Genomic DNA, 6,368 nt, shown 5'->3' with positions numbered 1-6,368 from the left:
GGGTGGGCTGGAGGGGCTGGATGGGGAAAAAGGGGACATACGTGACACTTTCAACAACGACAATTAAAAATATATACATGAAAACGAAACAACAAACAAGCTGTGAGCTGCATAACCAAGGCTGCCCACGGCACGGTGGTTGGAGCTGTGCCGTGTCAGAGAACTTCGTGATCTGCACGTGAGAGTGGCTGGATAAACGGTGCACCCGCGCGACGGGGTGATGTAGCTACAGAAATAAACGAGAGCTCTGTGGACCGAGAAGGGGAGACTTCCCGGACGTAGGATGAAGTGAAAAAGCAGCGCAAAACCGCACCCATGGGCGATGCCCTTGCAGGGAAAGAGGCTGTAGGAACACACGGGTCCTGCTCATCCTGCAGAACGGAGAAACCCAAGCAACGGCGGAGACCGGTCCCCTGTGGGTTGGAAAGGAGCAAAAGGGGGAGGAAGGGGAGCAAAGGAGCAGGAAGGAGGAGGGAGGCACCGTTTTGGAGTCTGCCTTCCTGTACGGACATTCTCTCACTCTCACAGCTACAGTAACGCTTCATGTACCAGCAAAATAAACAAACTATGAACAGCCACGGGGGTGGGGGAACCCAAAATGCAATGAAAGCACTAACAGGTGAACCAGCCTGTAGTATGTTAACATCATACTGTCGCTGAAGGGATAGAAGATAAAAATGAACTCAAGTAACTGTGGAAAAGTGTCATGATTGCACACTGCACGGCTACAGGCAAAAGCAACTGCATAGAGCCCGTCTGGTGCCGCTCAGGGCTTGAGCATCCACCAAAGAACAAGGAGGTCAGGGTTCGATTCCGGGTCAGGGCACAGGCCCGGGGTTGTGGGCTGGATCCCCACTGTGGGGCGTGCAGGAGGCAGCCGATCCATGACTCTCTCTCATCATTGATCTTTCTCTCTCTTTCCCTCTTCCTTCCTCTCTGAAATCAATAAAAATGTATTTTTAAAAGAAAGAAAGCAGGGAGCCGACTTGGATAAGGAGAAACATGTCCCCTGTGGGTGTCCGCTCAGAGGCCCGCCCCCAGCACCCGGGAGCCTGGGCTGGTCCTCCCGCGGGGAGAGACGCAGCTTTCTTCCCAGCTCATCACCAGGCAACCCCAGCAAGTCCCTGGTGCCTTTAGGGGCAGAGCTGACGGGCGACATGGGTGGCACAGCGTTGATTTTGTCACACCAGCCAGTGTGTGACCCAGTGCTAGTGGGGCTTTTGTTTCTAGATGGTAGACACCCTCTCTTCCCAAGCATCTATCTTTTACCCTTTTTATTTACCTATCATCTAACACTGCTACCTTGTTGGACAAAAGACCAGTTTGTTTCTAGATGGTAGACACCCTCTCTTCCCAAGCATCTATTTTTTACCCTTTTTATTTACCTATTACCTAACGCTACCTTGTTGGATAAAAGACCAAGTGTCTATTTTTAAAATAAATATTTTCTTGATTTCAGAGAGAAAGGGAGAGGGAGCGAGAGATACTGAGCTATGTCGGCTGGCCGTGTGTCGAATAATAATCTGTAATCAACATTGCCAGAACAATTGCTGCAAAGTTTATAGGACAGTGGCAGCTCCTCCTCCCCAGCAGTCCCGAGTCCTCGTTGGTGTGAGGGTGAGAAACGGTGTCCCTTCTGTGCATAGGCAGGTTAGCGGTTGTGTGTTCGGGTTTGTTTTCCCTCTGCCACTGCCCAGTGTCCCTGAGCGAAGAGCACAGTGAGGTGTCAGCTCCAACTGGCAGCAAACGGGTAACAGGATCTACGGCTCACTCAGCACACTTCCTTTTCTCAGAAACAGCCTCACCCCTAAGGAAGGTGCATCCGTCCTCAGCCCCAGGAAATGTGGATATTCTCCTTCTGCCCAAACTCCAACCCCCGCAACTGTCAAGTGAGAAGCCCAGTGGAGTCCTGATATGTTGTCAATACGGTGACATTGATTCCCTGCCTGGAGTCACCTTGTGTTGAAGTCTACATGGTATATTCTAATTTCTTTTGGAGTAACAATGATCATACTGTTCCTCCCCCTCATAGATTTGTCTATTTATTAATGGTGCCGGCTTCTAGGTGTCAATGCAGGCGGTGGCTGTCTTCTGGTAGATCTCCTGGTGCTGCTAACCTGTCTGGTACAATATTCAGGTTTTGGAATAAAACCGAGGGGAGAATTCCTGAGCTAAATATGACCCCTTATTGTCAATTTCTGTCTGCATGAGGGATCCTCCATGGAATTCCTAACATCTTCCAGTAATATTCATACATGATACTTGACAGGAATAGTTATTTGCATTTGTAATTCTAAAATAGGATCAACAGATGAAAAACCCTTACATGTTAACCTAATTCTAACCTTAAAATACAAGTGATTGTTTGCAACTTGTAATAAAACTTACCATACTTGTAAAAAAGAATTCAAATGATACATTAAAAAACAGGAAGTGAGGGGTGGATGAAGAAAAGGATATTGCTGCACAGGAGTTGAAAATATAAAAAGAGGTTTAGCCCGCCGGTGTAGCTCAGCGCTTGAGCATCGACCTATGAACCCGGAGGTCATGGTTCAATGCCCAGGTTTTAGGCTCCATCCCCAGTAGGGAGGTGTGCAGGAGGCAGCCTGATTAGTGATTCTCTGTCATCATTTGTATTTCTTTCTCCCTTCCTCTGAAATCAATAAAAGAAATATATTTTAAAAATAAAAAGATGTCTAATACACAGTGATGCGGTGTCAAGCAGATGTGCTGTGTCTGGGACACCCCAGAGACCCAACTGATGATTCTGCCTCGGCCTGGCTTATCAGTAAACCCCTTAGGCAGACCAAGCATGTCAAACTCAAAGGCTAACAAGGGCCAAATAAACAAGGCTTAAGTGTATGTGGGCCACAAAGAAAAAAATAATAAATAAATAAATAAAAGCTTCCATTCTCATAGAATTATTTAGGTTTAATTATTTAACCTATTCTCGTAGGTTTATTTAGAAAAGTATTATAGTATAAAAAAAAGCACAAGAGCAATGATAAAATTCATGTTTTCTTCCTGACACTTGGCACCGCTTCTCTCTACTCTCTTTCCTACTTCGGGGGAAGTCTTGTTCACAGTGATTACTTTCAAAACTGACCCCAGGTGAGCGTCAGTGATTCTGGATCTGACAGGAGACTTATTTCCTTTCATCATTGTGAGTAACTGAGCACACCGTTATACTGGCTGGGCTGCAGAAATATTCCTTGTGGGCCGCATGCAGCCGGTGGGCCGTGAGTTTGACATGCTTGCCTTGGATCAACTTCGTCCCTGGTACCTGGCGGTCTTCAGAGATTGCAGGTCCTGGGTTTCTCACTCTCATCCATTCCCCTGAGGACAAGGTAGAGACCTGCTCAAGGGAAGCCACTGAGTTTATTGCTCACCAGCGGACTTTCTCAAGTGTCGATTTCATGCCAGGGCCTCTACGCTATCAACCAACTTTTTATTATTATTACTATTGATTTCAGAGAGGGAGAGAGAGATAGAAGCATCACTGATGAGAGAGAATCAATGATCGGCTGCCCCCTCCACGCCCCACCCTGGGGATCGAGCCCGAAATCCGGGCTTGTGCCCTGACCAGGGGTTGAACATGATCTACAGGCTGATGCTCTGGCCACGGAGCCAAACCAGTTAGGGTGCGCTATCAACATTTTAACTAGATGAGGTCCTTGACTTGAAGGTCTTGCTGCAAACATAATAAACACAGCGTATTATTCCCAACTAAGTAACTAAATAGGAAGTTTGGTTTTGGTGCCTGGAGGAGAGACTTCAAATTCAAGTATCCGCTAACTCCTTTCACTGCTCAACACAGCAACTCATCAAGTCCATTCCCAAGCCATTGCCCCCATGTCCCCCTGCTTCCCTTGTCACACACTAAACCAGGCGTGTGGCTTCTTGCTGGGTGTGCACTGCGCACACAGCCATCTATGGAGATTCCAGGGACATCGCGCCTCCTTCCCTTCTCTTCTTGCCGGAGTTCAGGATGCCATTTGTAACATTATGGTACGTTGGCAAAATTGACCTATTATTATGTGTAGAGTTTTTACCAGTTTTCTTGTTCTGGCAATAAAGTCTTAGGGGCAGGAGTTATAGACTAGCCAGGGGTTAGAAGTACTGGCTTCCTGACCGTGGGACACAGAAGTTGTTCATGCTCTTTTCTGGTTTCCTCAGCTTTAAAATCAGGACAGGGGCCCAGCTGGTGTGGCTCAGTGAATTGAGCATTGCCCCATGGACCAAGAGGTCCTGCGTTTGATTCCCGGTCAGGGCACAGGCCTGGGTTGTGGGCTTGATCCCTGGTAGAGGGTATGCAGAGGCAGCCGGTCAATATTTCTCTCTCACCGATGTTCCCCCCCCCCTCTGAAATCAATGCAAAAAAATATTTAAAATAAAATGAAATCAGGATAGGAGAGGATTTACCTCGAAGGGGGTTGGGAAAATGAGCTCATAGGCTGGGAGCAGGTACCAATGTGTCTGACCCAGGGAGGGCTTAGTGTCCTCGATGGCTCTCCAGCGCCCTGCCCTGATCTCAGAACCCACACTGCGGACCCTTCCAGCCACAGGTGAGCCAAGACGCGGAGGAGGCGAGAGCGCCAGCACCTGGCCCAGCTCACACACCTGTTCAGAGTCGGGGCTGGGTTCAAAGGCAACCTGGACGGTGAGTGAAAAGGGTCCTGAGGCCCAGGTGAGGCAATTCCGAACCAAGGATCCCAGTTCAACCTACAGGGAGCGCTGGGCGAACAGAACCTGGTCTCAGTGGGCCTGGGCCTTATAGCAAAAGCCCAGTTTGATGAGCTCAGTCCCTTAGAACCGCACTCCCCCCCCCCCTCCAAGTGCTCAACGGGGGGCCATCCAGGTGCTCACTTGTTTTCCTGCCAATTTGCCTTTAGCACAGCTCCTGCCACTTCTGTGGCTGGTGGCTGCATGGCGAGGGGGGAAGAGAGGGAGGATGGGGTGTAGGGGGATGGGCCAACCAGAAAACCTTGGTGAGTTTCAACCCTGGAAAATAGTGTCCTAATACTCTTTAAAAATAATATTTATTGATCCCAGAGAGAAAGGGAGAGGGAGAGATAGAAACATCAATGATGAGAGAGAATCATTGATCGTCTGCCTCCTGCGCGCCCCACACGGGATGGAACTTGCAAGCCGGGCCTGTGCCCTGACCAGGAATTGAACCACGACCCCCTGGTTCATAGGTCGACGCTCAACCACTGAGCCACCCCGGCCCGGGAATCCTAAGGGTTTTTTCCCTCCGTCCAGATCGGCGCTTCTTGGGGTTGATGCAGCTAAATGATCGGATCCCTGGGAACTGTTGCGGGGGGAGCAAAAGGCCCCGTTGTGTTCCTTTTCCAGCTGCGCCGGGAACATGGGCCTTAGAACTGAAATCCCCGCACAGCACGTATCAGTTGTATAAAATAGTTTGTTAAACTACAGGTTAGGGGCGTTAAATGGTTAACTGACCCAAGAAGCGAAAGACGCCATCAACTTACCCGCCCCCCCCCGACTTGCAGGTGAGAGAACCGAGTCCCGGGGGTTATGAACTGGCCACAGTCCCAGCATGGTCAGTGGGGAGAAGACGCCATTCGGGTCTAGATTCAGGCTGTCTTCTCCGCCAGCCCGGGAACCGGTCTCAGGGGCCCGTTCCCCTCCCTCGGAAGCTTCTAAGATGGTGCTTATTGTTATTTAACTGGAGCCGAGACTAACGCCCTCGGGACAGGGCGGGGCGGCCACACACCCGCTGGGAAAGTTCGCCTCCCCCAAACTCAGTCATTTGCAACCTGAAGTTTACAGACCTCAACCCAGGGCTGCAGTTAACCGGTTCCGGACCCCAGCCAGGTCCTGCGGCTGTTTGAAATGCGTGTTTATTTCGAGAGCATATCGCCTGCCATTTCCTATACAGGCTGCTCCATTTTTAGCAACACCGAGCCTTTTCTTTAAAGGAAATGTTTGTACCCCATAACTCTGGAGAAGCTAAACTTACCTTTCTGTGCATTTCCCCCCTTTAACCTAAAGTGACATTAGCTCTTCCTAGGAGGTGGATGGGGGCTCTGAAAAGAGCCTTTGGGTTTCAAAGCGTTTCCGGAAGCTGCGATGCCCGTCCAATCACTTGCCCTTGGCCTTGTGGTGGCTCTCGGTCTTCTTGGGCAGCAGCACGGCCTGGATGTTGGGCAGCACGCCGCCCTGCGCGATGGTCACCTTGCCCAGCAGCTTGTTGAGCTCCTCGTCGTTGCGGATGGCCAGCTGCAGGTGGCGCGGGATGATGCGCGTCTTCTTTGTTGTCGCGGGCCGCGTTGCCCGCCAGCTCCAGGATCTCGGCCGTCAGGTACTCCAGCACCGCCGCCAGGTACACGGGCGCGCCCGCTCCG

At 50.3% G+C, this 6,368-nt stretch overlaps 2 protein-coding genes and 1 pseudogene across 3 annotated transcripts in view; 1 reads left to right on the top strand and 2 right to left on the bottom strand.

The window, feature by feature from the left end:
• LOC102262352 (histone H4) overlaps positions 1–6,368 on the bottom strand; it is a 135,124-nt gene that overhangs the window by 55,165 nt on the left and 73,591 nt on the right. The window lies entirely within an intron of this gene.
• LOC102258591 (histone H2B type 1) overlaps positions 1–6,368 on the top strand; it is a 52,727-nt gene that overhangs the window by 41,425 nt on the left and 4,934 nt on the right. The window lies entirely within an intron of this gene.
• Positions 5,849–6,368, bottom strand: part of LOC102239167 — an 828-nt pseudogene continuing 308 nt past the window's right edge.

This window comes from Myotis brandtii, unplaced genomic scaffold (genome assembly GCF_000412655.1).
Source record: "Myotis brandtii unplaced genomic scaffold, ASM41265v1 scaffold1718, whole genome shotgun sequence".
Lineage (NCBI taxonomy): Eukaryota > Metazoa > Chordata > Mammalia > Chiroptera > Vespertilionidae > Myotis > Myotis brandtii.
This window is presented reverse-complemented; position numbering and strand designations above follow the sequence as displayed.